The following is a 26,481-nucleotide window of genomic DNA, read 5'->3' on the forward strand; positions in this document are numbered from 1 at the left end:
AAAGCAAAAACAATAACCAGTAAATAAGGTCGAGCACTATAAAACGGAATAGTAGTTTGAACACAACATTGACCACTAGTAGTCTAAGATAAAATCCTATCAGACTAGCCTCACACTGATATGAAATTAGAAATATGCTCAACTACCTCCTAACCTACAACCTTTATGCTCGACCTCCACAACTTCATATTGATGATGTCCAAATCCACTACTAAAAAGTAAATGGACATGGTCGCATGCTATAATATACCCAACTATGAGTCGAGGTCGAATCCCACAGAGAACAATAAGTAGGCGATTAAACGTGTAAGAGAATTATCACTTGTTATGCTAAGCCAAACACTTAGAATGGTTTTGGAAAATGTTTATAACTAATTGCCAAAATGTAAAGTAACATAGAAAGCAAGTAAAATGATCAATGGCTATGCATTGGAAATTAAACTCAAGTTACGATCTAATGTATTTCACGATTTTACAAATATGAGTGAGATTATGTTAATTAGCCTCGGATATTAATTCTATATTAGCTTCTTCCAAAGACTAACAAGACTTCCTAATTGATTTATCCCTAAAACAATTAAGAGATTATGCACACCCAAATATGGCTACAAGTAGTTCAAACCTATCCCTAGGTAGAATCTATAAAGTGAGGGTTAACTACTCAAGTTCTTGTTAATTAGTTTTTCCCAACCCCAAATTATCTTTCTCAAAATTAATTCGAAGTAAATGTGAGAGTCATAGGGTTATCTAATCCCTTTAGAAACACTAAAGAACAAGAATAATTAATGAAATAATAACTCACTTCAATATAAATAAAAACCATTGAATACGTAAGTACAACAAGATATTTAATCCACACTATAAATATGAATATTTCCATAAATAAGATTCAAGTGTTGAAAAAATACTACACACTTAGATATTCAATACGAAGAAAGGAAATGAAGAAATGAACATAAATGGGTAAGAAGTTCTCAAACAAAAACATCAAATCTTCATATCCCACGTATGTATGCAAGAACCCTAGCTTCCAAACTTGTCTTCTCTAGTCAAGAGAGTTAAAAATGATTCAAAGATCGGCCAAAGATAGTTTACAAATGAGCTAGGTCGTGTACTAAATGGTTTGGGGTAAAAGGATATGAAATTACAGAATAGCCCAGAACAGAAGTGCGATCTTCGCATTTGCGAAGCTATGTTTGCATTTTTGAACCTTGACTTTCTTTGTTGACTATCGCATTTGCGATGAAGACTTCGCGTTTGCGAAGGTGGACTGTCTGGTTTGACTTCGCATTTGCAGACCTTATTCGCATTTGCCAACATTGTTTGAATCCGTTGGATTCGCAATTGCGATTTACATGTTCACATTTGCAAATGTTGACTTTCTTGGTTAACTTTGCAATTATGAGCTACTGCTCATATTTCGACCCTTGAGGCCAATTTCTAGATTTCTGCTTTTGAGCCCTTTTTTGACTTGTTTTTGCTTGGTTTCTTCTAGATCACTTCTAAATCATATAAAACCTGTAAAGTATAAGTAAACAATATTAAACAGACTCTTTTATCAATCAAGCATAGCAAAAAATCTAAGATTAAAGACGAGATAAGTTGGTAAATTACCAACTTGTCACCTATCAAGGGTCATGTCCTCGGAGATATGAAGCCATGTCATATCCTACCCGATTACCTCTCCCAATACATCTCGTCTACCACTACATCGGCCTGGTACTGTGCCAAAATTTCCTTGGTGTCATAAGAGTTTGTATAAAATTTGGACCTTAGTGCGGCCTATTCTTGTCCGAGAGCATCCCTTTCCGTGACGGTCGAGCTCAGCTGTGGCTAGAGATCATCATTTAACCGAAGTGTTGAAGGGAAAGATGGAACTGCTAACTTTGGAGAAGGAAGCTTCAAAAGAAGAGCTAGCATTGGTCGGGAACCAACTTTGGGTGGCAAAAGACAAAACCGATAAGTGGTCTCGGCTTAATGTTGATCTCTAGCCACAACTGAGCTCGACCTTCACGGAAAGGGTTGCTCTCGGACAAGAATAGGCCTTACTAAAGTCCAAATTGGATGCAAACTCTTATGACACCAAGGAAATTTTTGTACAGTAACAGGCCGATGTGGTGGTAGTCAAGCCCGCTTGAAGACAAAGACTGGGTACATAAAGCGACAATCACGAAGAGAGAACCTCGAAGAGATCCATGCCTGATGTTTTGACCTATCGACCAAGATTAAGGAAGTTAGGAAACTCGAGGTCGAGGCAAATGAACTATACGATCCTAAGGGTCCAGGAGGCTCTGAGGGTTCCGACGGTTCTGACGCCGAGTCGTGCCCCGGTGAAGACCAGGCGTAGATGCCTTAGCACTTTTCCAGTTTTTCCTTATGTATATTTTTTTGTTTATTTTGAGGCTGTTCTATCGCGCCTTTGTAAATATATTTAGAGTATATAAAATTTTTTCCCTTTCTGGCACCACCGTGTCTTTACTTTTCCAGCATCTACTAGTCGGAGGAGGACCTTATCATGAGAACGAGCCTCGTATCGGCCCTTTGAAAGCTTGCGTCGTGAGAGGTCGGAGTACGACATATACTTACAGATGCTTTCGATCTACTCCTTGAGCTGGTGGATAGCATCTGGAACCCGGGGAACAGCTGTACAATCACAAACACGAAAGATAAGAAAAAGAAATGATAAAAAATTATACTTAAGGAGAGGCTGGACTTATGAGATGCATTCCACTTCTCGGGGAATGGCATGAACTCGAGAGGGATCAAGTCTTCAATCTTCACCCGAACGAAGCATCCCTTCCATCCTCGGTCACAATCTTCATCAATGCTCGCAAAGATGGCTTTGTTGGCCCGGTGGGTATGCTTGATTAGTCCCCTTCAGAAAATTTGGGGACCGTATAGACGGAGTAGGTGATCAATGGTGAACCGACATGAATTGGAGTTATTCACAAAATAACCGAGGAGGATCACGATCCTCCATAGAGACAGGTGGATCTGCGCAAGGCACACATCGTATCTCTTGCAAAAATCCAAAATAACAAGGCCTACCGGGCCTAGTGTGAATGGGTAAGTGTAAACACTTATATACTCCTCCACGTGAGTAGTAATAGCGTCCTTGTGCTCGAGGACTACTACGTCCTTGCCTTCCCATTTACAATCCTCTTGGACAATGGGAAGGACATTTTCGGCAATGGAGCATATGTACCTTGATTGTTATGCCCCACAGTATTACGACGATGTTATGCTTTGCAGTAATATATTATGATAATGTTACCCTCTGTAGTAATATATTATGATGATGTTATGCCCTGCAGTATAACATTACTGTGATGTCACGATTCATAGGAATAAATTACGACGATGTTGCACCCTGTAGTATTGTACGTTGAATTTATCATAAGGTAATTGGCATCAGTCCAAGGAAAAGATTATTTGGGGATTATAAGGATTATAAGTGATGAGTAAATTCGTGAAGGTAAGAGGGTAAGTAAAATCGAAGAAAACAATTTTTTGTCGAAGTTTGGCATTTTGAGATAAAATACGGCCCGAGCTAAAATACCCGGTATTTATGGACTAGTACCATACAAGTTACCCCATAGCCATAATAGTAAGGTGTATAAGGTGTGTTAAAAGAGAGTAGTATTTTAAGTAATTTGAGATAATTTTTAAATTATTCGGGTAATTAATTAATTACCGGGTAATGTGACATTACCTAGTTAACTAATAATTGGATAAATATTTATAATCTTTACCCACCCTTCCACGTGGCATAAAGCCACAATAGGCAAAATATGACTCTTAAGTCACCTTGTCAAATGGCTATTATGTAGTAACCAAACCATGAATTAAGTCTTCACAAGACTTATAGATCTTAGCCATGGATTTTATTAGAATTCTTTGTAAAAAGGGCCAAACCAATATGCCTTTGGCTTAAAAAAATCCAAGAACGTTAAAACATTTCATTTCATTTCAAACGAAATTGCTTCTTGGGAATTCCTAATAAAGGCCAAACCAATCTGCCTTTGGCCAAGAATGTTGAAAGCATAAGCTTTTTTATTTAAAAGCTTCATTTGAAGTAATATTCGTCCAAATTTAAAAAAAAAACAAAGCAAGATTTCGTTCATTAATTTTAAAGCGCAGAAGCTTAATCTGATTTTTAGGTTCTAAGTTCAATCCACGAAGGTTTCCAATGAAGTTTTTCCTACTCCAGGTATGTTAAAGTTATCCCTTCTTTCTTTTGGCATGATCCATACGATACGAACGAAACATGCAAATGTACAAATTCCATGAATGACTCTATTCATAGAAGTATTAGAGATATCTATGTTCTTGAATTTCCATGTGTCATAATATTTTATCATCTGTTCATGGATTTCAGAAAAATACGAAAGTTGAAAAGAGTTTACTTTATGATATTACTCAAAGGCAAAATGGTCTTATGATATTCTGAAAGAATTTATTAACGTACTTTTCATGTATTGCATTCATGTACATTTATCCATGACCAAATGGCATTATATATGCGTATATATGTATGTATATATATGTATATGGGATATGAGAAAGGTTATGGCATTATATACGCACCACCACCTGATCAGCTGGTATACGTTTATGATTTTGCCCACAATGGCCAAGATGATATGATGGGATGCCCACAGAGGCTGATAATATTATGAAATATGTATCTATATACTACATGACATTCATACGCATATGCATGATACTATAATTATTTCGTGATTTGCAAAATTATTCAGACTTACAGGTTTAGTCATGTACTCTATATTTCTTCCATGTCTCTTATGTATTTATTTATGTGACTTACATACTCGGTACATTATTCATACTGACATCTCTTTTGCCTGGGCACGCTGGGTTTCATGCCCGCAGGTCCCGATAGACAGGTTGAGAGCACTCTAAGTAGGCTATCAACTCAACAAAAGATATTGGTGTGCTCTATTAGCTTCGGAGTTGCTCGTTTGGTTAGTATGATTTATACGCGTACTGCTTGGTATGGCGGGACTCCGCCCCTACCTTTATGACATTTATGTATTTTTAGAGGCTTGTAGACATATGTCGTGTACGTGAATGATTGTACGGCCTTGTCGGCCTATGTTTTGAGTTTATATATGATCATGTTGGCCTATTAGGCCCATATGTCACGTATATATGATGATGTAATAAGAAAGATACGTTACGATGGTACTCGGTTGAGTGAGTCACCGGGTGCCCATCGCGGCCCATCGATTTGGGTCGTGATATTAATACTCATTCACCCCGGCCTAGTTTGGATGAGGGTTTATTGACATTGAAGTCATCCGCAATTGAGCATCTCTCGGGGAATAAATATTTTCAAGCGACATAAATTGAAATGGAATTATTTTATTTAATTAGAGTCGCCACTTGGAATAGTTTATTTGGTGTACCAAGTCACCGATTTTTTTACAAAATCCCAAATCGAGGAAATCGACTTTGTTTAAAAGTCTGCAAAACCAGAAATTGTAGATAAGGAATTCTATTAACTCAGGAGAAGGTGTTAGGCATTCCCAGGTTCTGTGGTTCAAGCATGGTCGCTTTAACTATTTACTAATTGGCCTAAATATATTTTGATCACAAGAAGACGGTAAAAATAGCTCAAAAGGAATAACAACAATACAGAATACTAAGTGTAATAAGAACATCTCAACAAAAGAGAAAATATTATGTAGTAACAATCCCACAATATGTATTTCAACAAGGAAGCTAACAAGAGTCAAATAATTCCAAATAAGGAAATTTCAACTAATATAGGATATCTAAACTTCTTTTAAGGTTGGGCAAATTCGAAGAAAATACAACAATTTCAATTCAGGATGAGCAGCGGGAAGATAATTATAACTTCAATTAAGACTAAATAATTACAGGAGAGACAATAATGATTTCCAACAAAGACAAGCAGTTATGAAGATAGCATGACAATAGAAGAGCTAAAAATCATCAGTTAAGCAAAATAAGAGTCAAATAGGCAATAAGAATGAATCATAAAGCAATTAATTCCTTTTAAAGCATGTAGAGGTGAAACTAGTAAATAGAAAAATCAATCATATCAAGATCAACTTCATACTTAGTGAATATAAAGACCTAAGAACTTTAAAAGGCCAACTTTCTACAAATAAGTCTGAACACGCACTCGTCACCTCACGTACACGGACTACAATCAACATAAAAGACTCAAATCCTAAGGGAAAGTCCTCCACACAAGGTTAGGCAGGATACTTACCTCACGGATTACACACCGATACTCTAAAATGCACTTCTCGGGTGAAAAGACCTCCGGACAGCTCAAATCCAACCAAAATAACTTCAAAGCACAATTAAAACACATATGAAGCTATTCCGAATCATAAAGTTTCAATCTTTAACCAAATCCAAAAATCGGTCCAAAAGTCGACCCTTGGGCCCGCACCTCGGAACTCGACAAATTTTACAAAATCTGAATACCCATTTCCATATGAGTTCAACCATACAAAAATTATCAAATTCCGACACCATTTGGTCCCTCAAATCATGATTTTTCATTTTAGAAATTTTCTTCAAAAACCCCCATTTTCCTCAACCCAAAACACAATTTAAATGATAGAAATAAAGGTAAAATCATGGAATATATTAAATTCTAGGTGAAGAACACTTACCCAATCGATTTGTTTGAAAATCCCCGAAAGAAGCTCTCAAAATTAAAGTCCAAAATCTAAAATATGAAAACAATGGCCAACCCAATATTTAAATGTTTCTGCCCAGCCTGTTCGGTATCTGCGGACAATTAGCCGCATCAGTGGCACCGCAGAAGCGGGGCTCCTTCGTAGATGCGATGCATCAACTACAGAAGCGGTTACGCACCTGTATTCCAGCTCTCGCAGAACCGAGCTAGCTTCCAGGACTCAAAGATCGCAGATGCGATCAGACTCACGCAGAAGGGGAGCCGCACTTGCACTCCAAGGTTGCAGGTGCGAAAATACCAAAAATCAGACATGCTCAAAACTATGCAAAACATCTGAAACTCGTCTGAATCACAACCGAGGCCCTCGGGACCCTGTTTAAACACCCAAATAAGTTTTATAACCTAAAACGGACTCGCTCGAGGTCCCAAATCATAACAAATAACACCGCAAATACACATCGCGCCACGAATCGAACTATGAACTTCCAAATCTTCCAACTTTAAAAACTCATGCCAAAACCAATCAATTCAACTCGGATTGATGCCAAATTTTGCGGACAAGTCCAAAATGACATAACGGAGCTTCTCCAACTCTTGGAATCGCATTCCAACAACGATATCACAAAAGTCAACTACGGCTCAAACTTCTCCTTTTTCTAAACTTCAACTTTTCCAACTTTTACCGAATTACCTTAACTTACCCTACGGACCTCCAAATCCGAATCCAGGCATATTCCTAAGACCTAAATCACAATACGAAGCTGTTGAAATAACCCGAAACCCGTTCCGGAGCCATTTACTCAAGAGTTTGATTCTGGTAAAATTCTCACCGCTTAAGCTTCCAAAACTAGAATCCTTCTTCCAATTTGACTTTGAGTCATCCGGTAACTAAATTCCACCATGTACACAAGTAGATAAATATAATATGAAGATTCTCAAGACCTTATGCCGCTGGATGATACTTAAATTTTCAAAATGACCGGCCAGGTCGTTACATCCTCCCCGTATTAAAACCAATGTTCTTCCTTGAAAGTGCCAAGATTCGCCTAGAAGGCCTCAAGTTGCTGAATTCACACCTCCAACATACACCCACGGGTTATCCCATGTCACCCTAATCCACATAATACTGACGACACTATCTCAACTGATGTTTTAGCTTTTCTAGCAATACCTGTCGTGCCCTCTTTTTCTCGAGCGAAATCGGGTTCATGACATTTGAGAGGACAACTCATTCCCTTTTGGGAATTGGGTTTGCATTTGAAGATTCGCCACCTAATGATTAGGTTACATTAACACACCAAGAGAGTTTGATTTGACTAACCACAGATAGGGTAAGGGCTTGAAATTATCCCAAGAGGAAGGTGTTAGACACCCCTCAATATCCACTAGTGTGGTTCCCGGCCAGACTATTGTTATGAACTTAGATGCAAATAACATGTAAACAGGTAAAGCTTCAAATTAGAGGAGATTTTCATATGAGGGTTTATAAACAAATAAAGTTGGAAAGAACTAAAAGAAAGCTGATTTTTCTTACAAATAAAAGAGTTTGAAATCTTTAGAAGAAACAAAGAAACAAAGGGAAAGGGGAGTCCTAGGTTTATTAATAATATGGATCACCCCACACAACATCCGGTAATTACTCCTCAGTGAGGGGCTACACGTAATACTATCACGTGGTCATCATATCTATATCTATCCTTTCCTACCCCGTTAAGGTATTAAAGCGCGGAATGGTCTCGTTTACTTATTGCATGCTATTACCCGTCCCAATCCTATCTGCCACAGAGGTATTTAAGACAACTAATCCTAAAAGGGAGGGATATTAGGTTTATTTGTAGATCCAAAGGCATAATTCTATGGCGACATACAAAAACATGTATAGCAAGTTGGGGAGGAGAACATAACAAGTAAAAAAGGCTCAGATATACCTCCTTCAATCAGAGAAGCACGTAGTTAGCATGACTTACACATACTATTTAGGGTCTAATTGAGAACTTAAAAGTCGAGGAAGACTGATTTATTACATAATTCAGATAAGAAACTCGAATCAGGCCTGCCTGCTGGTTGTAATTAACAGATTCTATTTATAATTTTCACCCTAAAGCTTGCCTAAGTGTTGGACAAGGATCCTATAGACATGGTGTCTAATGAATTCAGAAAGCATTGAAATAAACTGAATGCGTACTGGTTAAGAACCAGATTATTAAAGAAAGGCAAATTTTTAGCAAAAGGGTTATAAGTTCTGGAGATGATGACACGTCGTTATTACTGGTTTTAGCCTTATAAGTGAATGAAGCGATTCAGATTCAATTAATAATTCCTATAGACATGCTTTCTATGCATTGTCGATTTCAAAACCTTTTATAGACATGGTAAAGAATGCAGAAGCTTTATATACATGATATCTAGATGCTGAATTTTTGTTTAAGACCTATGAACATGATTGCTAGATGAAGAACGGATATACGGGATTTTAAAGGACCTATAGGCATATTTCTCTATATGCATATGTAGAATTCAGATTCCCATGTACTTATGACATGATTTCTATATGAGAGCATGTAGAATTCAGAAATACTTGTATACATAGAATCTATGTGAGAAAATCAGAATACCTATAAGTAGGATATCTATGTGAGAATGCAGAATTTCAGAAATACCTATAGGCAGGATATCTACCCTTTGCATACATAGTTATCCTTCCCTTTTTCACTAGCCGTCCCTAAGAATTTATTACAAATTATTACTGCCCAGAAAAAAGTAAAAGAATACATCAGAAATTGAAAAGTACAACAAGGGAAAGGTTGATTCAGGCTTCATTTCTGAAATATGAGGTAAACCAACTCCAAGAGATCATGATCGAAAGCCTTTATCTCATTTGGAAGTGTCATAGTTTCCTAAGATCCTCAAAGGGGACTCCGGGCAATGCTCACATCCAAATACATTATCAGATTAAGACAAGTGCAGTGTGGAAGGGCCAACCCTCAAGTGTCCAAGTTGAGAGGGAGCTCAAGGTCCCAAGGCAAGGCTCACAAAAGGGGGGCAGAACTTGAGGACTAAGAGAGTGTGCAAGTGCAGAAACAGAAGTTTGAAAGGGGGGAAAGGGAAAGGGAAATAACTACAAATAAGTTCACATAGGGGTACATGGGGAATTTGAAAAGACTAGGCAGGCTATGGGTATACCCAGCAATAGAGATTACTAACACGCCTAGAAGCCCACTAGAACACATTATTAGAGGCTAGGATCCCAAGGGATAAAGTTTAGTTCATGGACAATAATTTGAATATTGTCATGGCTTAAACCATAGCTCAAATACATAGGGGACATAGGTTTTGGGATTCATAATAGGAGCAGGTGGAAAGAAATCAGCTTGCTAATTCAAGTACAGAAACAGTAAGTAGACATGGATATAGAAGCAGTAAATAAACACGTTGTTGTGGTGCTAAAGCTTAATAAGGACATACCAACTTTAGAGAAACAAATAGAGAAAATCAGTAGGTCTTGTAAACAGGCCATAGTGCAGACAAGAGAGAATACTATTGTGTATGAATGTGAGTTCATAAAGATTGTGAAAAAAATGACCTCTGAGTTTGTGAAAGAGGCGTGCCTTTATAGTGTGAAAATCAGGCGGAAATAAGGTAAGAGAATAGTTAAGGAACTAATTATCAATTAAGAATCAATCACACGAGACTTCCTTTAATTAAGGAATTTAGATTCAAACGGGAAAACTACTTGAGGGAAGAAGTCCAATAAACCTTTTGTGCAAAGCATGCAATTAGGGGCAAATACATAAAAAGTTATTTAAGGGACAGAATTTTGAAATACACGGTTGTACAAATAAGGTAAGAAAATCAATTAGTAGTTGGTCTATGAATGAACCAAGTCAGAAAAGCTAAGAAAGGTTTTAACTTAAGTCGAATCACAGGGAAATCAACAGACAATGGAAAGAAATCAATCAGACCTGTTAAGAAGGAAGTCTGAAACTAATCAAGATTTGAAAGCCATTTTAGAGGGAAGTTCATCACATATAAAGAGCATACAGACATGTTAAGCTAAAAGAAGATGTCGTGTCATTGCAAAATTAGTAGATAATAGGCTATAGGAGCATGGTTGTCACATAGGTTAGCAATGTAGAAGAGAAGTAGCAAAAAGATCCAGTGTAAAGCAAAAGTCAAAATCATATGAAAAACAAGAATTTCAAAACTCAGTTCAAAGACTCGAAACTGGTCAGAAAGAGTTTAGGGTTTTTGAAATAAAACCAGTTCAGGCAAATCATATAGCCAATGGTTTCCAAATTAGGACGAACCCAAAATTCTACGGTTTCTACCATCAATCGAGTGTTGAGATGAGAGGACAAGTAATTGAGTCGAAACAGGTTCAGAGGACTCAGTAAAGAACTGGAACCTTTAAATTGATACTCTCAGCAACAAAACATATGAGAAACATGATAGAAGAGTAGCATACGAAACATAGCAGAAGAGTTCAAAGAAAACATGGTAGAAGAAACTAATACGAAACATATGGAGAAACTGATAAGAACAGTATGAGAAACATATTAAGAAATATTAGAAGAAACTTAACTAGAACATAGTGTAGTAAACTTAATAAGACACACTCAAGAACACAGTAGGGGAAAATATAGTAGAAGAAACACACACGAATCACAGTAGAAGAAACACGCGAGAACACAGTAGAGGAAAATATAGTAGAAGAAACACAAAAGAAAGAGCAAATCAGAGAAACATCTAAATATTTCAGAAAAACCCTAAATCGGAAAAAGAGATGGTTTCGAAAGTATAGTTTTTTTTTGAAAGAAAATCTAGAAAATTGTGTAAAAACTTAGGGAAAGCATTGATCTGGAACAGATTTAAAAAGATCAGAAAAACCTCAAAGCTAGGGTTTTTAGAGGAACCCAAATAGTGAGAAAGGCTTGGATCTAAATAGAAGGAGTCCTAGCTAGGCTCGAAACAGACATAGCTTGCTGGAGTAGGGCCAAAAATGGCCGTAAAGCTTGAATCAACAGAGGTCTGGACCCAAATCTTCGTGGTCGAGTCATGAAGCTTCAGTTAACCAAACTTGAGGAGCCATATGTGGCTTGGTGGGTGGTGAGACCACCATAGATTTAGGTTAGTAGGTGGCCGGAGAAGATGAACAGAACTCATCAGAGAGGAGAGGAGAGGGAAGGTTCTAGAGAGAACCAGAAGTAGAGAGATAGAGACGAGTGAGGAACGAGAGGGGTATTGGGTGGTCGTTTGGTTAAAAAAGGTATGCCGGATGATAGTTGTTGATCTTTTTTTATCAATGGCCAGGATTTAATAAGGTTTTGGGTCGGCTAGGGGTAATTGGGGCCTGGGTCTGGTTTTAATTGAAATTGGGCTGAAATTGGGGTCTAGTTAGGGGTCAGATTTTAGGCTAAAATTGAAACGGATTGGGCTATTATTTAAATAGCCAGCTTTTCCCTTTAAAATTATAAAAAATAGTAAATATCCCAAAATAAATGGAAAGCATCAAAATGATTTATAACACATTATTATCGATTTAAAAATATAAAATCTCATTTTATGAATATGAGACGAATTTAAACCTAAAATGACAAATATTGCAATTATGCAATTCTATCCTTAAAAAATAGCAAATAAATTTGTAAAAAATACCTTAGCTATATTTTAATATAAACATGAGACTACAATAAATGAAACACCAAAAATAATAACTTTGTGGATACTTATTGGGGTTTCTTGATAAAATAGGGCAGTAAATTGATTTAAAAATCTTTTAAAATTTAAGAAAAACAAAGCAACCTTAGAAAATACTCATATATGCTTATACATGCTATTTTGAAAAGTATTTTACATAAAAAAATATAGGAATAAATTGGGTATCAACAGCTGCCCTTCTTTACCCAGGAAGGATGAAAGAGTTGTCGGGTAAAGATACAATGACCAATTTTGACCGAACGAAGGGGCTTGAAAAGGTTTGGCCGTGCCCTGGCTTATGAGGTGCCTACATATCCCTGGGCTTACCGGAATTAGGCCATATGTAGTTCAGGATCCATCGGCGGAGTATGCTGATGGATATTTTTTAAGAACGGACACAATATTCAGGTTGGGATGAATGGTTATGGTCTAGTAAGGGTGCGGGAACTGGAGCAAGATTGCTCTTGCTGAGATAGCCGTTGCTTGCTGGTTTACCTACAAATAAGCAATACAAGCATATATTGTGCGTAAATTTAAACATGATGAAAGTTCCCATCGGACCATGAATGTTGTCTTTGGACGGTTAGGATGACGTCCTCAGACCATGATGACCTGGGCCATGAAGTGTATAATAAAGGATTCACAGGCCATGAAATGATGCTCTCGGGCTATGAGAATGATGCCTCCAAACCATGATGCTTTTGAATAATGATATGCAAAAGATTAAAAAGGGGTCCTCAGGCCATGATATGGTGTTCTCGGGCTATGAAAATGGTGACTCCAAACAATGACGCCTTCGGATGATTTGGCGACCTTTCAGCCCATGAGATGCAGTAGGTGGCGATCTTTCAGCCGATGAGATGCAATGGGTGGCGATCTTTCAGCCATGCAAATGCAAGTAAGGTGGCAATCTTTCAACCATGCAAATGTAGATAAGGTGGCGATCTTTCAGCCAATGCAAATGTAAGTAAGGTGGCGATCTTTCAGCCATGCAAATGTAGAGGTGGCGATCTTTCAGCAATGCAAATATAGAGGTGGCAATCTTTCATCCATGCAAATGTAACTAAGGTGGCGATATTTCAGCCATGCAGATGGAGGTAGAGCTTAACCTCGGAAGGAAGAATGGTAGCCTTATGCAATGCAAGAAAATGCAGATGGAGGTAGAGCTTAACCTCGGAAGGTAGAATGATAGCCTTATGCAATGCAAGAAAATACAGATGGAGGTAGAGATTAACCTCGGAAGGCAGAATGGTAGCCTTATGCAATGCAAGAAAATGTAGATGGAGGTAGATCTTAACCCCGGAAGGTAGAATGGTAGCCTTATGCAATGCAAGAAAATGCAAATGGAGGTAGAACTTAACCCCGGAAGGCAGAATGGTAGCCTTATGCAATGCAAGAAAATACAGATGAAGGTAGAGCTTAACCTCAGAAGGCAGAATGGTAGCCTTCTGCATTGCAAGAAAATGCAGATGGAGGTAGAGCTTCACCTCGAAAGGCAGAATGGTAGCCTTTTGCAATGCAAGAAAATGCAGATGAAGGTAGAGCTTCACCTCGAAAGGCAGAATGGTAGCCTTTTGCAATGCAAGAAAATGCAGATGAAGGTAGAGTTTAACCTCGGAAGGCAGAATGGTAGCCTTATGCAATGCAAGAAAATGCAGATGGAGGTAGATCTTAACCCCGGAAGGTAGAATGGTAGCCTTATGCAATGCAAGAAAATGCAAATGGAGGTAGAACTTAACCCCGGAAGGCAGAATGGTAGCCTTATGCAATGCAAGAAAATACAGATGAAGGTAGAGCTTAACCTCAGAAGGCAGAATGGTAGCCTTCTGCATTGCAAGAAAATGCAGATGGAGGTAGATCTTAACCTCAGAAGGAAGAATGGTAGCCTTCTGCATTGCAAGAAAATGCAGATGGAGGTAGAGCTTCACCTCGAAAGGCAGAATGGTAGCCTTTTGCAATGCAAGAAAATGCAGATGAAGGTAGAGTTTAACCTCGAAAGGCAGAATGGTAGCCTTTTGCAATGCAAGAAAATGCAGATATAGGTAGAGCTTAACCTCGGAAGGCCGAATGGTAGCCTTATGTAGGAAGTAAAAAGGGCAAACGACAATAGAGTTTTCTTAGATTATAGCGGATTGCGATATCGTGATTGTTGGAAATATTATACTTGTTGGGGGCACTGTTGTGTGCAAATAACAATTGCGAGAAAGTGCAACGGTTCGGAGAGTTGTATTCCTGAACTTTCTGAGTGAGCGTATAGTATATTTGATGATTTTGTAACTCAAGTGACTGCACCCAAACAAAAATCGTGAGTTTTGCAAAGGGGGAGGTTAGTTCGTATCCCCGCTGGCTCTACTTGACCCACTTGGCTTGGATCTAGTGATACTGTACGTATCATTGGGGTAGCATTGCTAAACAAAGCGATTTCCGAAATAAACATGCATAATTTTGTAAAAAAAACATAAGTGTACAAATAAGAACAACTTTTAGATAAACCGGCGACTGTGGCGTGGTTCAAGACATTGCAACCTCTCTTGTTACGGAATTTTGAGGGTCCTCCTCAAAATTCTGCCCCAATTTAATGGGTTGATGCTTCTGACTGCTGCTAGCGATGATTGGCTGAAATTAACTTCGGAATTTTGAGGGTCCTCCTCAAAATTCTGCCCCAGTTTCCAACTGCGGGGGGAAATGGAATTTTTGTTGAATTGTGACCAAATCCATAGGACTGCCTACGTATTCCCTATTAAACGAGAATCAGGTCAGGTGTAGTTCAAATTACATCATACGGGAAAGCATAAAGATTACATGTACTAGCGCTTGACTACATATGAATTGATCGGCTTTGGCCAGACTTTTCCGTCCACTTTGGCAAGTATGAGGGCTCCTCCTGTTAGAACCCGGTGAACCATGTACGGACCTTGCCAGTTGGGAAAGTATTTCCCTTTGGATTCATTTTGATGCGGGAAAATTTTCGTTAACACCAGCTGCCCCGGTGTGAACTGTCTTGGCTTGACTCTTTTATTGAAGGCTGTGGACATCTTGTTCTGATAAAGCTGACCATGGCAAACTGCATTCATTATCTTTCCATCTATAAGAGCTAGCTGCTCGTAATGATTCTTTACCCATTCTTCATCGTCTAGCTTTGCTTCCTGTATGATTCTTAATGAGGGAATTTCCACCTTGACGGGAATGACGACTTCCGTACCATAAACCAGCATATAGGGGGTTGCTCCGGTTGATGTGCGGACTGTGGTGCGGTATACCATTAAAGAAAATGATAGCTTCTCGTGCCACTGCTTATGCTTCTCTAACATTTTCCTTAGTATCTTCTTGATATTCTTATTGGCAGCTTCTACTACTCTATTCACCTAAGGTTTGTAGGCTGTAGAGTTCTTGTGTTTGATCTTGAAGGTTTCACACATGGCTTTTATTAGGTCACTGTTGAGATTGGAACCATTATCAGTGATGATTGATTCCGGAATCCCGAACCGACAAACAATACGGTCGCGGACGAAGATTGCCACGACTTTCTTAGTCACAACTTTGTAAGATGTTGCTTCGACCCTTTTGGTGAAATAGTCGATTGCTACTTGGATAAACCTGTGCTCGTTGGAGGCAGCAGGCTCGATTGGTCCAATAACATCCATTCCCCAGGCAGCGAACAACCATAGTGAGCTTGTTGCATTAAGCTCGTTTGAAGGCACCTTTATCATATCTGCATGTATCTGACAGTGGTGGCACTTTCAGACATACTGGATATAGTCCATTTCCATAGTCATCCAAAAATAACCCGCCCGAAGTATCTTCTTGGCTAAGATAAACCCGTTCATATATGGACCGCAGGTCCCTACATGGATTTCTTCTAGCAGTTTGGATGCTTCCTTCGCGTCGACAACACCTTAGTAATCCCAAATCAGAAGTCCTTCTATACAGGATTCCTCCGCTGTGAAAGAAATTGTTGGATAACCTCCGAAGTGTGCACTTCTAGGTAGGATTCGCGAGCTCCGGACATTCTCCTTTCATCAAATATTCCTTGATATCATGAAATCAAGGTTTTACATCTACTTCTTCCTCAACATGAGCACAATAAGCTGGATGATCATGGATCATTACCGAAATAGGGTCAATGAAGTTCTTGTATGGATGTTGTATCATGGATGATAGGGTAGCCAATGCATCGGTGAACTCATTCTGGATTTTGGGAACCTGTTGGAATTCCGTCTTTGTGAGCCTCTTCTAAATTCCTGCACATGATGCAGATAAGGGAGTATCTTGGAGTTCTTGGTCGCCTATTCTTCTTGGACCTGATGTATAAGTAAGTCTGAATCTCCGATCATTAGCAACTCTTGAATGTTCATGTCGATGGCAATTTTGAGACCTAAGATGCAGGCTTCATACTCATCCATATTGTTGGTTCATGGGAATCTGAGTTTGGCGGACATCGGATAATGCTGACCGGTTTTCGATAAGAGGACTACTCCTATGCCAACTCCCTTAAAGTTTGCTGACCCATCGAAAAATATTTTCCAACCGACATAGGATTCTGCAATATCTTCTCCTATGAATGATACCTCTTCGTTAGGAAAATACGCTTTTAGGGGTTCGTATTCCCCATCCACGGGGTTTTCAACAAGATGATCTGCTAATGCCTGTCCCTTGATTGCCTTCTGAGTTACGTAGACAATGTCAAATTCACTCAACAAGATTTGCCACTTGGCTAGCTTTCCAGTGGGCATGGGATTCTGGAAGATGTACTTCAAAAGATCCATCATTGATATGAGATATGTAGTATAGGCACAAATGTAGTGCCCCAGCTTCTAGCTACCCAAGTTAAAGCACAACAGGTGCACTCTAATAGAGAATATCAGGCCTCATACGGGGTGAACTTCTTACCGAGGTAATAGATGGCCTGTTCCTTCCTTCCCGTTTCACCATGTTTCCCCAGAACACAACCGAATGTTCCATCCAATACTGCAAGGTAGAGTAATATAGATCTACCTAGCTCGGGCAGGACCAAGATTGGTGGTGTTGATAGGTACTCCTTGATTTTGTCGAAGGCCTTTTGGCAGTTATCAGTCTATTTGGTAGCGGCCTCCTTTTTAAACATCTTAAAGATTGGCTCACAGATAACTGTAAATTGTGCTATGAACCGGCTGATATAGTTAAGTCTCCCCAAGAAACTCATCACGTCCTTCTTGTTCTTTGGCGGTGGCAAATCTTGAATAGCTTTGACCTTTGATGGATCCAGTTCTATTCCTCGGCAACTTACAATGAATCCAAGTAGTTTTTCGACGGAAACCCCAAATGCACATTTTGCGGGATTCAGTTTTAGGTTATATCTTCTCAATCTATTGAAGAACTTCCTCAAATCTTACATCTGATCAGTGGCTTTTTTGGACTTGATGATAACATCGTCTACATATACTTTAATCTCCTTGTGTATCATATCGTGGAAAATGGTGGTCATGGCCCTCATATAGGTGGCCCGAGCATTTTTTAATCCAAACGACATCATCTTGTAAGAGTGCATCCCCCATGGCGTAATTAAAGCCATTTCCTCAGCATCTTCTTCATCCATCCAAATTTGATGATACCCCGCAAAAAAATCTACAAATGACTACAACTCATGCCTAGCGCAATTGTCGATCAGGTTGTGTATGTTTGTCAAGGGGAAGTCATCTTTTGGACTGGACCGGTTGAGATCCCGGTAGTCGACACAGACTCTGATCTTCCCGTCCTTTTTTGGTACCGGCACGATGTTGGCTAACCACGTCGGATATTCTACTACCCTGAGAACCTTGGCTTTGACCTGCTTAGTGACTTCTTCTTTGATTTTCAAGCTCATATCAGGCTTGAACATTCTGAGTGTTTGCTTTACCAGCGGACATGTCAGATCAGTTGGCAGTTTGTGTGCCACAATAGATATACTCAGACCAGTAATGTCATCATACGACCAAGCAAATATGTCTTCATATTCCTTTAGAAATTCTGTGTATTCCTTCTTTTCTAATGGCGATAAGTGGAGACTAATTCTCATTTCTTTGACGTTCTCTGCATCTCCCAGGTTAACAATCTCGGTCTCGTCCAGGTTGGACTTAGGTCTGTTCTCAAAATTCTCAACTTCCTTAACAATCTCTTCCGGTATTTCATCTTCCTCCGAATCTGTGTCTGTTTGTTGCATTGTCTCGTTGCATGTCACAGTCATTGGTTCATCAAGATAAGTAATAGTAATGTTGTATAAGTAATGTAATGAGAGGAATAATAAGAGTAAAATTTATAGGGAAAATCGAAATGCTTTGAAAAATTCCATAATAGTTTTGAACATTGAAGATCTTATTGCGAAAGTGGACACTAATTCTCGTTTCTTTGACGTTCTATGCATCTCCCAGGTTAACAATCTCGGTCTTATCCAGGTTGGACTTAGGTCTGTTCTCAAAATTCTCAATTTCCTTAACAATCTCTTACGGTATTTCATCTTCATCCGAATCTGTGTTCATTTGTTGTGTTGTCTCGTTGCATGTCACAGTCATTGGTTCATCAAGATAAGTAATAGTAATGTTGTATAAGTAAAGTAATGAGAGAAAATAATAAGAGTAAGATTTATAGGGACAATCGAAATGCTTTGAAAAATTCCATAACTGTTTTGAACATTGAAGATCTTATTGTGAAATTTTAAAATGCGAAAGGAAAGTCAACTAGTAAAAATGAAAGATAGTGCATGATGCTTGTTCAGCCTTGCTACCCCGAGGCTTTCTGGGCTTTGTGGTTCTAATGGTCCATTTATTGAGGCATGCTCCTCTGCTCACTGCCTATATGGAAGGGCCTTCCTCCCCCTCCTCCTCGAAAACAACACAACAATCCATATCATTGTCTTCCAGGAACAAATTCCTTACTACTGCCGGTGCTTCCTCTTCTTCCGACCCATAGATAACATCGGCCGGTTGGAATGTCTGCTTCAAATATGGTATTGGCTGCTCCAGCAGATAGTAAGGGCCGCACCATGGTGGCGACCAATTGTTGAATTCCTCCCAAGTGTACTCATATCCCAGATCGAAGGTGGTGCCATGTTTCTTTAGTTTGATAGGCTTAGCTACTCCTTGGAGGTTCTTGCCAAGTCCATTGCCAGGTTTGTATCCGCTCCGTTTCAATATGCTTTCAATTTTATTTTCCCACCATTTGTCCTTGTCAATGGCATTGACTCGCTCGATGTTGTGATAGGTCTCCCCGCCTATCTTTCTTCTGCCTCCGATTATTGGGATGGTCTGGCGACTGTATATGGGATTGCTACTGTCGCCGTGAATGATCACCTCTTGGTGGTTCCACTCAAATTTCACCGCCTAATGTAGTGTTGACGCTACGGCCCCATCGGCATGAAATCCACAGTCATCCTAACAACAAATTGTAAGATGTCGGCACGTCTATTACTTGAAAATCAACATTGAACCAAGTAGGCCCCATTTGCAAACATAGGTTGATTTCGCTAATGGTGGACCTTTGGGAATCGTCGAAAGCTTTGACGTTGATGGCCCCGTCCTTGATCTCATACAGCCCCTTTCCCAATGTCTTGAGAGTTGCCAACGGGCAAATGTTAAGGCTGGACCCTCCAACAATCAGGAGTCTAGTGATAAAATAATCTTCGCATTGCACAGTGATGTGCAATGCCTTGTTGTGACTCAACTCTTCTAGTGGCAGCTCATATTCATGAAAAGTGATCTTGTGACTTTCTAATACCTGCCCTACCATGTTTGCCATCTCTCCTCCGGTGATGTCGGTTGGTATATATGCCTCACTTAGTACCTTTAATAGAGCATTTTTGTGTGCCTCAGAATTTTGTAGCAAAGCAAGTATGGAGATTTGTGCTGGTATTTTGTTCAGCTGGTCGATGATCGAGTATCCCTTGGATTCTATCTTTCTCCAAAGATCGTCTGGACCCGTCTCAATGATGGGCGACCGATTAGAGGCTTGCTTGCTTGACTCAGCTAGGTGTTCCGAGGTATAGACCCTGCCAGTTCTTGTCATACCCTATGCGGTAACAGTTTCCTCGAACCTAACCTTGCCTTTCCTCCTATCCTCAGCTGTATAGTCCTATGGTATTGCCTTTGTGTGGAATGGCGTCACGGCTGACATTGCTACTGGGATCGGCGTGGCTATCTTCACCCCAAACAGAGCATGTTCCTTGGCTGGTAAAACTGCAACTTCGAATGGTGTAGGTGCATTTGTTGGTGACATAAATTCGACCTCGATCGGCGTTGGCGTCTTTGTAGAGGATGGCGCTTCAAACTCAAGTGGTATGTACATATTTACCTCGGCATCCCAAGAAGGCTGAATCTGGACTACAATCGAATTAAGGGTGACTATTGGCTCCTTTGGATCGTCGCCTTCTGTGATTAAACCGATCGATCCTTTGGGGTCCTAATCATTCTCTATTTCAATCATGTGAATGTATCCACTCTTATGGTCTGGTAGAGGGTTATTGTGGACATTTGGAGCAGGTTCGTTTGCCACGATAATTTTGTTGTCAATTAGAGCCTGGATCTTGTCTTCAAGGAGCGACATTCGTCGATGGTGTGTCCTTTCATGCCAGAATGGTATGCACAAGATTTGTTTGGATTAACCTACTAAGAAGGGTTCTCGGGGGATATAGCAGGGATAGGGGTGACATAACCAATAGCTTTGAGCCTTTCGTACAACTAGTCAATGGGTTCGGCAATGGCTGTATACTGTTTAGAAAGTCTGCGGTCAAAATTTGGTCGAGATCTAGGGAAGTTTTGGCGTGTAAGAGGTGATTGATGGTGGGATGGTTGAGCATTGTAGGCTTGATAAACATGTGCGGGTTGGGAATATCTAGGTGAAGTAGGTGGATATGTAGGAGGTGGATGTGATTGATAACTGGGCGGTGGAGTTTGGTAAAAGGGTGGGGGTGCTTGGTAATTTGGAGTAGGCTGATATGTGAGTGGAGGCATTGGATAGGTTTGGTATTTGATGGGATATTTGGTTCTCTATGCCACCATTATGGCACCTACGTCCCCTTTCTTGGACGTACCACCAGACTGTAAAGCCTTATTGGTAGCTTGCAAGGATTCAAAGTTTGTAACCATACTACTTTTTATGCGTTCTTCGATCCTTTCTCCCAGCTTGATAACGTCGGTAAATTTGTGGCTCTCAATCATCATCAGCCTTTCATAATATTGCGGGTCCTGAGCAAGGACAAAAAACTTGTTCATTTGTTCTTCCTCTAAAACAGGCCTAACCTTAGTAGCTTCTGATCTCCAGCGAGTGGCATACTCACGGAATGTTTCAGTGGTCTTTTTCTTTAGGTTCTGGATGTTGAACACATCTGGTGCATTTTCTGTGTTGAACCTGAATCTATCCATAAAGTCAGACGCCATGCTTACCCATTTTGACCATTTCTTTGGATCCTAGCCGATGTACCAAGACAAAGCATCTCCTTTCAAACTTCTCATGAAAAGCTTATTACGGATTCTCTCGTCTTTCCCTACTCCAACCAGCTTGTCATAGTACATTCTCAGATGGACCCTTGGATCTCCTGTACCATCAAACATTTCGAACTTCGGAGGTTTGTACCCCTTGGGCAGTTCAACATTGGGCTGTATGCAGAGATCTTCATAGTTCAACCCTTCAATCCCCTTACTTCCTTCGACGCCCTGGATCTTGCTGGTCAATTTCTTAAGTTCTTCAGCCAGATTCCTGATGACCAAGTCTTTATCATCAGACTCGGGTCCGCTTGAGATGGGTTGAGTAGAGTGTGGCACAGTCTCTACGTAGATGGGGGTGTTATGATGGGTGTGAAAGGGGTCATTTGTGGAGTTCAAAGGTTCTGGGATGAGCACTGGAGTATTGTTGGAGGTGTGGCAAGTGTTGCAGTGGTGGTGAGGAGCGGGATGGTTTTGCGACTTTCGGTTATTTTGTGGAGGTGTGGGGTTCTGAGCATTTGGGAAATTAATGTCGGGTGTGGTGAGGGAAAATGACAGATTTGCCAGATTCCGAACCTGATCAAGTTCTTCTTGAAATTTCAGCAGCTTTTGTTCAAGCTGGGATGCATCTTCTTAGGAAACCTGAGTACCATGAGTGAGCTCTACCCGTTCAGTTGAGTTTTCCTTTTTGTTCGAATCTTCCATCTTCCCTTTATTCTTGTTTCTGATAGGACTAAGAGGAGGAGTGGGTGGAGGGCCCCTGGATCTCGTTGAATAAGATGATGTTGCCAGAGTGCACGAACTAACCTTTGGGGAGCGGAATAAACAAAAAGGTAACACGTCAGTGAGGATTATAAGAAAATGTTGCGATATTTAAACACATAGGGCAAGAATGTAAATTGTGTCCTATTTGGGAATCTCTTTGTGCCCGAGGTAGGCCTAGCGACAAGTTGATTTGGAGAACTTAGAATGCTAAAAAGGAAGTTCCTCATTTTATTGATAAAAAGTAGACAAATCCCAAATCGACCTTAAATAGCAGGATATAAAAATATCACTACTGGCCGTTGGCCTTATTACATTTCTTAAAGCAAAAGAAAAACTCCGATTTATTTGGTCCCGGAAGGACCTTCCCCAGACTCCATATCTTTAGCTCCGTCGAACACCTTTCCCAGCTCGCGAAGTCCCAGCAATAGGTAGGCTCTGTCTGGATGTCTGCTCTCATTTCCCTCAGCATTTTGGCAATCCTCGATCTTTTTGAGGAACTTCCTTTCTAGCTCCACTATGCCTCGCTCCAAGTATTCCAGTCGTTTGTTGGCACTGACAGCCATGTATTTCCACTCCTCGGTCAGCTTTTGGTTAGCTTCTTGTATCTCACGGTGCTCTCTTTCACATTCCCGGATCCTCTTGCACAGTTGATTGTATTTGACCTGTGCCTCGGCTCTCTCATCTATGATCATGTGGCCCCTAGCAAGTCCTGGCTGAAACCCAGACCATCGTGATTAGATTTCGACCAGCCTGAATAGTATAGAGCGCAGCCAGCATGGTATCTGTCTGGTTCGATAGTATCTCTTCCCATGATGATCTTGCAATGACACATATGCTGAGCTTGGCACTTATAAGGACTGTCATCAGCTTGGAAGTCAGCACGGAAGTGACTCGTCTTGTCTACCCTTGGTATAACCTGCTTCCTACCAGCCTATCTCATAACTCGGAGAGGGACATAAGGGTAGGTTCCTCTCAGACCGATTAGTATCAGAAATGGCGCATCCCTAGAAAGGACGATGAACTCCTTAGTAGGGAACCACTCGAACATCCATTGTACTTGATCGTCAGTTTGATTTTCAAACATCTCTAACCATCCCTTGGCGTCTTCTGGCTGGGCGAACATGTTGGGCATGTAGTTCATTCGTTTCGGATGATGGAAGGCGATATGATCATCCCAGTCTCTTCGCTGAGTTTCCTATCAGTATTTACCCTTTTGGAGATGCTCCATGAACCAAAGCTAAAGTAGCAAATTGCAGCCCTCGAAGCGTTCGACTCCTCGCTGACACTTCTCCAAGGATCGGTATATCTCCGTCATAATCATGGGCACAATGCAAAATGGTTGCCCACCAATTCCCTCCATTAGAGTTTTGGTTACCATAGCTAGCCTGGTGTGTATCCTAGCTTTCTTCATTGGAAATACTATCATCCCCAGGAAGCAAAACATGAAGCAAAGACCCTTTGGTGAATATGCCCCAATGGTGTGAGGGTGAACTCGGAAGGATAAGTACGGTAAGATTTGCTGTGACCGTACCTCTAGTACAAATAATAAAAGGGAATAGACGACTCTTTCAAGCATGTCAAGTATGGATTCTTCTTTAAACCTATTATTTTGAGGAAAGCTCTACCCTTGCAATTTTCCGGCATTAACAAACCTAGAGTTTCCCATGGTATACCAGCTAATCCTCCTATTTCCTGCATCAGGGGCATCATCTCAATGTCCCTGAAGTAGAACACAGACCTATCACAATCCCAGAACAGAGTAGCAACTTCGATGATCTTGTTGTTAGGTTGGACTTCCAGAAGAGAAGGTAGATTTCCTAGGTATTTCCGGAGAAGAGTCTGATCACTGGAATGAAGATCCTCCCACCAGCTTAGCAATTTTGGGTGGATGTTGGTGACCATGCCGAATCTGGGGACTTTGTGCCTCATATTTCTGCAATACAAAAGGGTTAGGCCCTTACCCCCACCAGACTCGAGCCCCCCTTTTCTCAAGCGAAATCGGGTTCATGACATTTCGAATGAAAACTCATTCCCTTTTGGGAATTGGGTTTGAATTAAAAAGTCGCCACCTAATGATTAGGGTGCATTAGGACACCAAGAGAGTTTGATTTGAGTAACCAGAGATAGGGCAAGGGCTTGAAATTATCCCAAGGGGAAGGTGTTAGGCACCCCTCAGGATCTACTAGTGTGGTTCCCGGCCAGACTATTGTTATGAACATAGGTGAAAATAACACGTAAATAAATAAAGCTTCAAATGAGGGGGGATTTTCACATGAGGGTTTATAAACAAATAAAGTTGGAAAGAACTAAAAGAAAGCTGATTTTTCTTTAAAAAAAAGAGTTTGAAATCTTTAGAAGAAACATAGAAACAAAGGGAAAGGAGAGTCCTAGGTTTATTAATAATATGGATCACCCCACACAACATCCGATAATCACTCCTCAGTGAGGGGCTACACGTGTTGTTATCGCATGGTCATCATATACATATCTACCCTTTTCCGCCCCGTTAAGATATTAAAGCGCAGAATGGTCTCGTTTACTTATTACATGCCATTACCCGTCCCAATACTTTCGGTCCCAGAGGTATTTAAGACTACTAATCCTAAAAGGGAGGGATATTAGGCTTATTTGTAGTTTCAAAGGCAGAATTCTAAGGCGACATACAAAAACATGTATCGCAAGTTGGGGAGGAGCACATAACAAGTAAAAAAGGCTCAGATATACCTCCTTCAATCAAATAAGCACTTAGTTAGCATGACTTACACATACTATTTAGGGTCTGATTAAGAACTTAAAAGTTGAGGCACACTGATTTATTACATAATTCAGATAAGAAACCCGAATCAGGCCTGCTTGTTGGTTGTAATTAACAGATTCTATTTATAATTTTCACCCTAAAGCTTGCCTAACTATTGGACAAGGATCCTATGGACATGGTGTCTAATGAATTCAGAAAGCATTGAAATAAACTGAATGTGTACTGGTTAAGAAAGGTTACCAGATTATTAAAGAAACGCATGTTTTTAGCAAAAAGGTTATAAGTTCTACAGATGATGACATGTTGTTATTACTTGTTTTAGCCTTATAAGTGAATGAAGCGATTCAGATTCGATTAATAATTCCTATAGACATGCTTTCTATGCGTTGTTGATTTCAAAACCTTTTATAGACATGACAAAGAATGCAAAAGCCTTATAGACATGATATCTGGATGTTGAATTTTTGTTTAAGACCCATGAACATGATTGCTAGATGAAGAACGGATATACGGGATTTAGAAGGACCTATAGGCATATTTCTCTATATGCATATGTAGAATTCAGATTTCCAGGTACTTATGGATATGATTTCTATATGAGAGCATGTAGAATTCAGAAATACTTGTATACATAGAATCTATGTGAGAAAATCAGAATACCTATAAGTAGGATATCTATGTGAGAATGCAGAATTTCAGAAATACCTATAGGTAGGCTATCTACCCTTTTCATACAAAGTTACCCTTCCCTTTTTCACTAGACATCCCCAAGAATTTATTACAAATTATTACAGCCCAGAAAAAAGTAAAAGAATACATCAGAAATTGAAAAGTACAACCAAGGAAAGCCTGATTCAGGCTTCATTTCTGAAATATGAGGTAAACCAACTCCAAGAGATCATGATCCAAAGCCTTTCTCTCATTTGGATGTATCAAAGTTTCCTAAGAGCCTCAAAGGGGACTCTGGGCAATGCTCACATCCAAATACATTATCAGATTAAGACAAGTGCAGTGTGGAAGGGCCAGCCCTCAAGTGTCCAAGTTTAGAGGGAGCTCAAGGTCCCAAGGCAATTCTCACAAGTGGGGGAAGAACTTAAGGACTAAGAGAGTGTGCAAGTGCAGAAACAAAA

The sequence above is a fragment of the Nicotiana tabacum genome, chromosome 16 (genome assembly GCF_000715075.1).
Source record: "Nicotiana tabacum cultivar K326 chromosome 16, ASM71507v2, whole genome shotgun sequence".
NCBI lineage: Eukaryota > Viridiplantae > Streptophyta > Magnoliopsida > Solanales > Solanaceae > Nicotiana > Nicotiana tabacum.